The following is a 9422-nucleotide window of genomic DNA, read 5'->3' on the forward strand; positions in this document are numbered from 1 at the left end:
AAAGTTCTAAAGTCTTAAGGGGCTAGATTATCAAGTGATTTTCTAAGTGAATCTCCAAAGCATCTCACTTAGCTCATATAATGAAAGTTTTTACATTGTATTAACATCAAATGACATGTTTTTTATCACCCAAAATATCATATGATCAATGTAAATATCCAATATTGATTGGATTTCCACCATTTACATCTACACCCACACTGACCTGAAAGGAGGTTATCAAGTACTTGATAATTATCAAGTCCTTTTGGAGAGAGAGAGAGAGAGAGAGAGAGAGAGAGAGAGAGAGGAAAGAGGTAAGGAGAGAGAGAGATGGAGAGATAGAGAAGAATGAAGGCGGGAGAGAGGTGAGAAGAGAGAGAAAGAGGGAAAGAGAGAGAGGAGAAGAAGAGAGAGAGAGCAAGAGAGAGGTGAGAAGAGAGAGAGAAAGAGAGAGAAGAAGAAAGGAGAGAGAGAGAGAGAGAAGAGAAGAGAACAAGAAAGAGAGTGAGAGAGAGGTAAGAAGAGAGAAAGAGGGAAAGAGCGAGAGGTGAGAAGAGAGGAGAGAAGAAGAAAGAGAGAGTGAGAGAGAGATGAGAAAGGGAAAGAGAGAGAGAAGAAGAAAGGAGAGTGAGAGAGACGTGAGAAGAGAGAGAAAGAGGGAAAGCGAGAGAGAGAGAGAGAGAGAGAGAGAGAGAGAGAGAGGTGGGAAGAGAGGTTAGAAGAAGAAAGAGAGAGTGAGAGAGAGGTGAGAAGAGAGAGAGAGAGAGAAGAAGAAGAAGAAAAAGAGAGTGAGACAAAAAGAGAGAGAGAAGAAGAATGGGAGAGAGAGAGAGAGAAGAGAAAAAGAAAGAGTGAGAGAGTGAGAGAGAGAGAGAGAGAGAGAGAAGAGAAAAAGAAAGAGTGAGAGTGAGAGAGAGAGGGAGAGAAGAGAAAAAGAAAGAGTGAGAGAGTGAGAGAGAGAGAGAAGAGAAAAAGAAAGAGTGAGAGAGTGAGAGAGGTGAGAAGTGAGACAAAGAGGGAAAGAGAGAGAGAGAGAGAGAGAGAGAGAAGAAGAAGAAGAAGAATGAGAGTGAGAGAGAGGTGAGGAGAGAGAGAGAGAGAGAAGATGATGATGATGAGAAAGCAAGAGAGAGGTGAGAAGAGAGAGATTTTACACTAGCATTAATAATAGCATAAACTAACAATAAAGTAAATAAACAAATATCTCTCTCTTTCTCTCTAACTAATAACACTAACAAAACTAATCCAAACTAATATATATATATATATATATTCTCTCTCTCTCTCTCTCCAACCTACTCAGCTAACAAACTAACCAACCTATCCCCTCTCTCTCTCCAACTTAACAAAATACATAGACTAATAATAAACAAAATAAACATCTCTCTCTCTCTCTCTCTCTCTCTCTCTCTCTCTCTCTCTCTCTCTCTCTCTCTCTCTCTCTCTCTCTCTCTCTCTCTCTAACTGATAACACTAACAAAACTAATCCAAACTAAAAAATTAACAAATACACACATGCACACACACTCTCTCTCTATCTATGCGAAGAGAGAGAGAGAGATTACTAACTTGGACCATAGTGATCAAAAACTACTTAAAAGACCAAGCCTTGCACACAAAACTCCTCTGCTCACAAATATGCAACCAAAACACCAAAAAAGAGTGATACAATAAAGTACACTACACCAAGCAAACTAAAAAAGCAGACAAACACACATCTCTCTCTCTCTCTCTCTCTCTCTCTCTCTCTCTCTCTCTCTCTCTCTCTCTCTCACATACATAAACTTAATGCATATATAAACTAATAAATGATTGTTAGATATGCTTAATGCCCCACCCTCATAAGGTGCCACCAATGATCCATGGTGCTCAAAGTTGTAAGGCCCCCATTATGAGGAGAAGCTATATGTGAGCCCAGATATTGGTTGAGTCCTGATTTGTATGTAAAATGAGGTCTATGTGACCAAATGGCAAAAAGGTGACCGTTGTGGGTCTAATCTTTGGGTTAGATAAAGTAGTTAAGCTGGTAGCAACTTGAGGTACATTGCATCGAGTTGTGGGGTAAGGGAGTTATCATGGACCCTAGCCAACAGTAAAGGGAATATTCCCTAGCCAACTAGTGGAGGTGCACATGGAGGTCAACAGACACATGTGCATATGGAAGGTCAACAAACACATGGGCACATGGAAGGTCAATAGACACATGGGTACATGGAAGGTCAACAGACACATGTACATATGGAAGGTCAACAGACACATGTGCATATGGAAGGTCAACAGACACATGTGCATATGGAAGGTCATCTATTATGACCCACTTTACAAGCTATAAAAGCTAAACCCCTTCACAGCCATCATCTATCTTTCACCCACTTAGAGCTGGTCCAGCTAGCCTTAAGCTCTTCACCTATTTTCTATCTAGATTGCCATCTAAGCTTCATAGTGGAAGCACACGGGTGGACAAAGCCATCTTTGTATCAGTTGTTTGGAGCTAAAGAATTTTACTTATTCTCCTCTTATCTATTGTGTACTCTCTATCTTCTTCTCATATTCTGTTCGTTGCACCGTGTAATTTTGACATGGTATCAGTGCCCAAGGGGCTCAAGGGATCGAAGAGTGCACAAGAGGCCAAGGCTTCAACACAAAGAGGAACTATGTCGACTTCCAAAAGCAGTTCTGATGCATTAGGAAGCAGTGTAGGAGGTGGTGCTGCTGTACCGGCTATTCAAACACTGAGGATTCGTCCACTAACCTTTAGCAAAGGTAAGTTAGATGGTACAAACTACACCTTGTGGAAGTTCAAAATTGCAACTATTCTTGATTCTCATGAGCTTTTGGAGACTGTGCTAGGGATTGACACAGAACCACAACCTATCCCCGACCCATCAAATTCTAGTGTGATGATTCCTCTGAATGCAAATCTTCTACGAGCTTGGAAACGAAGAAATGCAAATGCATTGTGTGCCTTCGTTACAAGTTGTTCTGACAGTGTTCTAAATTTGATTAGCATATAACCAAAGTATCAGAGGCTTGGAATGTACTAAGGATTCAGTATGAAACATGAAACCAAAAAACAATTCAAAACTTGGAGAATAAACTAGCAGCGAAGAAGTTTGTTGAAGGAGAGATGGTTGAAGCATTCATCACTCAGATTAAGAATCTACGCGACCAGATGGCTGGCACTGGGATACAAAAGACTAGTGAGGAGCTAGCTCGGAGGTGTCTTCGAATTTGTCCACAAAATTTTGATGGACTAGTAACTGCCCTTAATACTCAAGTGAGACCTCAATCTTTGACTTTTGAGGAGCTTTGTGCATTATTGATGGAGGAGGAGTTGCGGCTAAAAGCCCGAGAAGGAAGCAACAATGGAGACCCGAGAAGGAAGCAACAATGGAGATGCTGCATTCTTTGCCAATGCAAAAGGCAAAGGTGGTTCCTTCACCAAAAATGATGGTGACAAAAAGAAGAAGGGCGGTAAAAAGAGGTTTCAAGGAGAGTGCTTCTACTGCAAGAAGAAAGGGCATGCAATCGCATATTGTCATGTTAAGAAGGAATATAAAAAGAATGGTACCCTTAAAAGTAAAGGGAAAGAGACAACCAATACGGCTGAAGCATAGTTGGAGTTATTCATTCTATACAGCCTCTACAAGAATCCATCATTGTGACGGTTGAAAATGATGCAAAATGCTTTGCTATGGGCACAAGTACTATTTCGTTTGTTACCACAAATGGTGAAGTCAAAAAGCTTTCAAATGTGTTGTACATTTCCGAAATTAGGAGAAATCCGTTATCAGTGCTGCCATAACTCATCTTGGTCATAAAGTGAGGTTCAAGAAAGTTCTCAACAATGCTGGCAAAGTTGTTGGCAAATGAGAAATAAGGAACAACTTGTATGAGCTAAGTGCTCTTACAACCACCGCTAGAGTGGGCACAAGTAAGCTTTGGCATGGAAGGTTTGGACACATCAGATTTGCAGTGTTGAGTTAAAGGAGATGCACAAGCAAGGTATGGTTGCTCACCTGCCTGCAATGACTGAATTGAAGGAACCATGTGAAGCTTGTATGATGGGCAAGCAATAGAGAAAGACATTTCCTCAAGAAAGCAAGAATAGAGCACAGGCCACTCTAGAGTTGGTGCATGCTAACTTATGCAGTAAGATGCCTACACAGGCCTTGGGGGAATCTTCTTATTTTATGTTGATTGTCGACGACTACAATAGAAAGATGTGGGTGTATTTCCTTTGTGATAAGGCTCAAGCTTTTGGTAAGTTTAAAGAATTGCTAAAACTTATTGAGAATGAAACATGCAAAAGTGTGAAGAAATTTAGAACATATGGTGGTGGCGAGTTCAACTTAAAGGAGTTTGAAGACTTTTGCAAGAGTAAGGGGATCAAGCATCAATTCACGACGCCTCACACACCTCAATAGAATAGTATTGTAGAACGCAAGAATCACACCATTGTGGAGATGGCAAGATGCATGCTAAAACGCAAGGGATTGCCTAATCATTTTTGGACTGAAGCTGTTAATACTATAGTCTACATTCTAAATCAAAGCTACACATAGGCTCTCAAGAGAAAAACACCTCATGAGGCTTACACTGGTAAGAAACCATTTGTCTCACATTTCAAAATTTTTGGATGTGAATATTATACACATTCTCCAGATGAGAAGAGAAACAAGTTAAAACCAAAAAGCATAAAAGGTATCTTCTTGGGTTATAGTGATAAGCAGAAGGCTTACAAATTATATGACCAAGTGGCAAATAAGATCATTGCAAGTCGTGATGTGGTGTTCAAGGAGCAACCACATACAGTGGAGGAGGAGAATGCAAGTTCTTCCACTTTATCATCAAGCGAAGAAGTAGTCCACTATGAACCTATCCCAAGAGCTGTCCCTATCCTTAAGGAGGAGGAAGCATCATCTTCAGATGATGATGAAAAAATTCACCAACCTAACATCACCCCACCGAAAAAGCCATTGCCGCATTGGGTGAAGCAACTCTATGACCACAATAATACTATGCCTACATCTGTTGAGGAGAAGACATATTGACCAAGGAGGTCTTAGAGAATAGAGGAGCAAAGGAGGGCTTCTGCTCACATATTCAATATGGCCTTGATGGCTAAGATTATGAGAGAAGTAAAGGAGCCAACTAACTTAGAAGAAGCACTTGCAGATCCAGCATGGAAGGTAGCTATGCAAGCCGAGTAGTATGACAACATAATGAAGAATGATACTTGGGAGCTAGTAGATCGGCTAGCAACATGGAAGGTTATTGGCACCAAATGGATCTGGAAGGTAAAGTACAAGGCTAGTGGTACCTTAGAAAAGTAAAAAGCCAGACTGGTTGAACATGGATTTTCATAGGTTGAAGGGTTTGATTTTCAAGAGTCATTTGCCCCAATTACTAGAATGACCACTATTCACACAGTACTTGCAGTACCAGTTTACCAAATGGATTTTAAGTTAGTGTTCTTAAATGGTAACCTCAAGGAGGAGGTGTACGTGGCTCAGCCACCAGGTTTTGAGGCCCCCCATTCTGAGAAAAATGTGTGTAAGTTGAAGAAGGCATTGTATGGACTGAAACAACCCCCCAAAGCATGGTACCAGTAGATAGATAAGTTCTTTTTAAACTTAAACTTCAAAAGATGTGCCTTAGATGCTAACTTGAATGTTTACAGGGATGGTGAAAAGTCTGTAGTGATTGTCCTATATATGGATGACCTTCTTATTATAGGTGACTATGAATATATAATCAATCAAACTCAAAAGGCTTTGAGTTCTGAGTTTGAAGTGATGGACTTGGGCTTGTTGTACTATTGTTTGGGGATTGAAGTTTGGCAAGAGCCAAGAAAGATCTTCATCTCTTAGAAGATGTATGCATGGGAGATCCTGAAGGCATTTGGCATGACTGAGTGTAAGGAGATAGCTACACCTATGGAGGTGAATGCAAAGCTATTCGTTGAGGATACATCAGCACTAGCAGACATTGGGAGGTATAGGAGGTTGATCTACTTGTGTAACACCAGACCAGTTATCAGTTTTATTGTTGGTATTTTGAGCAAGTTCTCAAACAAACCTCATGAGAGTCATTGGAAAGCTGGGATGTGGGTGCTTAAATACTCGAAAGAAACTCTTGACTATGGTATCACATACAATACCGGAACTTCTCTTGTGGGGAACTGTGACTCAGACTACGCAGGAGACAATGATTCTAGAAAGTCAGTTTTTGGTTATTGTTTCTCTTTGGATTCAAGAATTTTCTCTTGGATTAGTAAGAAGCAGCCAACAATGGCATTGTCTTCTACCGAACTAAAGTACATGGCGGCTTGTTTTGCTACATGTGAAGCAGTATGGTTGAGAAGGATCCTATGGCATATGGGAGTGCAAGATGAAGAACCAATTGTGTTGAGATGTGACAATCAGAGTTGCATCGCCATTGCCAAAAATTCAGTGTTTCATGTGCTCACCAAACATATAGAGATCTAGTATCACTATGTACGTGATTTGATTGAGGATGGGATAGTGGAACTGGTCTACTATCCAACAGAGGAGAATGGAGTGGATATCTTCATCAAAGCACATACGAAGGATCTACTTCAAGTTCATCTTTAGAGACTTGCCATTGGGCTGAGGAGATAGTTCACTTGTGGGTCGACATTGGGGGGGAGGGGGGGGGGGGGGTGTGTTAGATATGCTCAATGTCCCACCCTCATAAGGAGCCACCAATGATCCATGGTGCTCAAAGTTGTAAGGCCCCCATTATGAGGAGAAGCCATATGTGAGCCCGGATATTGGTTGAGTCCTGACTTGTATGTTAGATGAGGTATATGTGACCAAATGGCAAAAAGGTGACCGTTGTGGGTCTAATCTTTGGGTTAGACGAAGTAGTTAAGCTGGTAGCAACTTGAGGCACATTGCATCGAGTTGAGGGGTAAGGGAGTTATCATGGGCCCTAGCCAACAGTAAAGGGAATATTCCCTAGCCAACTAGTGGAGGTGCACATGGAGGTCAATAGACACATGTGCATATGGAAGGCCAACAAACACATGGGCACATGGAAGGTCAACAAATACATGTGCATATGGAAGGTCATCCATCATGACCCCCTTCACAGCCATCAATCATCTATCTTTCACCCAATCAGAGTTGGTCCAGCTAGCCTTAAGCTCTTCACCTATCTTCTATCTAGATCGCTATCTAAGCTTCATAGTGGAAGTACACGGGTGGACACAGCCATCTTTGTATCAGTTGTTTGGAGCTAAAGAATGTTACTTATTCTCCTCTTATATGTTGTGTACTCTCTATCTCTTTCTCATATTCTGTTTGCTGCACTGTGTAATTTTGACAATGATTAATAAACCTACAAACAAATTAATAAACTGATAACAAACAACAAACTAACAACCAAGCAATAAATAAATATAAATAAATCAACAAAATAAAGAGAGAGAGAGAGAGAGAGACTCACAATGTGGGAACTCCAACAGTCACAATGTGTGACAGGCCTTTCCTTTATTTATTTGTCACTAAAAGAATAAAGAATAAAGTGATGGTGACAGGCGCCGGCTGCCTATAGTGTGCAGGCATAGGTACTATCAGTCAAGTAATACACGGGCGGCTAGGTAGAGGCACCTTTACCCCCAACAACCTCCCACTTAAAGGCGAATCTGTCCTAATGAGGAGTGAAAAAGAAAAAGAAAATACAGTTCAACATGTACACATGTACAACAGGATGAGGAAAGACATCATTTATCCCACGCCCATCAATCTCCTGAGAAGGTAAAGTTCTCCATAGAGAGGCTTTTGGTTAGCAAATCTGCAGGATTCTGGTTAGTTGCGATCTTGACAAGGTCAACAGGCTTGTCCTTAATGACCCCACATATGAAGTGATATCTCACCTCAATGCATTTTGTCTTCGCATGGAAGATCGGGGACACTTGGCTAACTAAATAGCACTCATAGAATCCGAATGCAATATAGAGATAGCATCAATACCAAGGTCATGAACCAAACAAACTAACCATATGGCCTCCTTGCAAGCCTCAGTGGTGGCTGCAACATTCTCTGTCTCAGTGGTGGAAAGAGCCGTACACTTCTGCACCGTGGATATTCAAGAGACAGCACCTTCAGCATAGGTGAAGACATAGCCAAAAGTGGACTTCCTACTATCTACATGTCCTACATAATCAGAGTCAGTGAACCCCACGACTCCTGTATCCTGGCTACCATAGCATATGCACATATCTGTAGTGCCCTTCAAGTACTTGATGATACCCTTCAAGGCATCCCACTGCTTCTTGCTAAGTGTAGCCATATAGCGTGCCACAACACCAACTGCAAAGGCAATATCTGGATGAGTGGCTATCATGGCACACATAAGATTGCCCACACAGCGGATGCATAGGGAATCTTGGCTATCTCTGTCCTCTGCTCATCTGTCTACGGACAATCGGCATGTGATACCATCACATAAGAAGGCAATGGATAGCCAATAGGCTTCACGTCTTACATGCGAAAGCGCTCAAGGACTTTATGAATGTACTCCCTCTGTGACAAGTAGAGGAGTCTCTGATGCTTGCCACGTCTAATGTGCATACCAAGTATGTGAGAGGCATATCCCAGATTCTTCATCTCAAAGCTCTTCTTGAGCTGAGCCTTAAGAGCATCTAGCTCATCATGAGCTTTCCTTGCTAGTAGCATGTCATCCACATAGAGTACCAAAATAAGAAAAGATCCATCACAGGCTTTCTTCATGTAGAAGCACGAATCCATAGCACTACGGTTGTAGCCCTATGACTGAATAAAAGCATCAAACTTATGGTACCATTCCCTAGGTGCTTTCTTCAAGCCATAAAGACTTTTCTTCAACCTGCACACTAGGTGCTCCCCGCCAGGCTCTACAAAGCCCTTAGGTTGTTCCATATAAATCTCATCATGCAAATCTCCATGTAAAAATGTTGTCTTGATATCCATCTGATACAAGTCCAAGTCAAGCTACGCGACTAAGGCCAAAACCAGGCAGAGCGTGGTCATCTTAACCACATGAGAAAAAACTTGATCAAAGTCAACTCCATGCTCCTGTTTAAAACCCTTAGCAACAAGTCTTTCCTTATAAGCCAACTTGGGGTGTCCAGGGGTACTCTTCAACTTGTACACCCATTTGCATGGCAGAGCCTTCTTGCCATTAGGCAAGGAAACCAAATCCCAAGTCTCATTCTTATACAAGGAGTCTATCTCAGACTCTGCCTAGCCCTCTCCCAGGAGTGATTGTCACCCCTGCACATAGCCTCATCATAAGTGAAAGGCTCTCCTACATCTGTAACCAAGACATAATGCATCGAGGGCTGAAATCTGTCAAGGGGGTATTTATCTCTAGTAAAGCACCGCACTGCAGGTTCTGCTGCCTACCCAACATTCTATCCAACACCGTTGCCA

Source organism: Lygodium microphyllum, chromosome 30 (assembly GCF_053477565.2).
Source record: "Lygodium microphyllum isolate KBCC chromosome 30, Lygodium_microphyllum_v1.1.10, whole genome shotgun sequence".
Classification (NCBI taxonomy): Eukaryota; Viridiplantae; Streptophyta; class Polypodiopsida; order Schizaeales; family Lygodiaceae; genus Lygodium; species Lygodium microphyllum.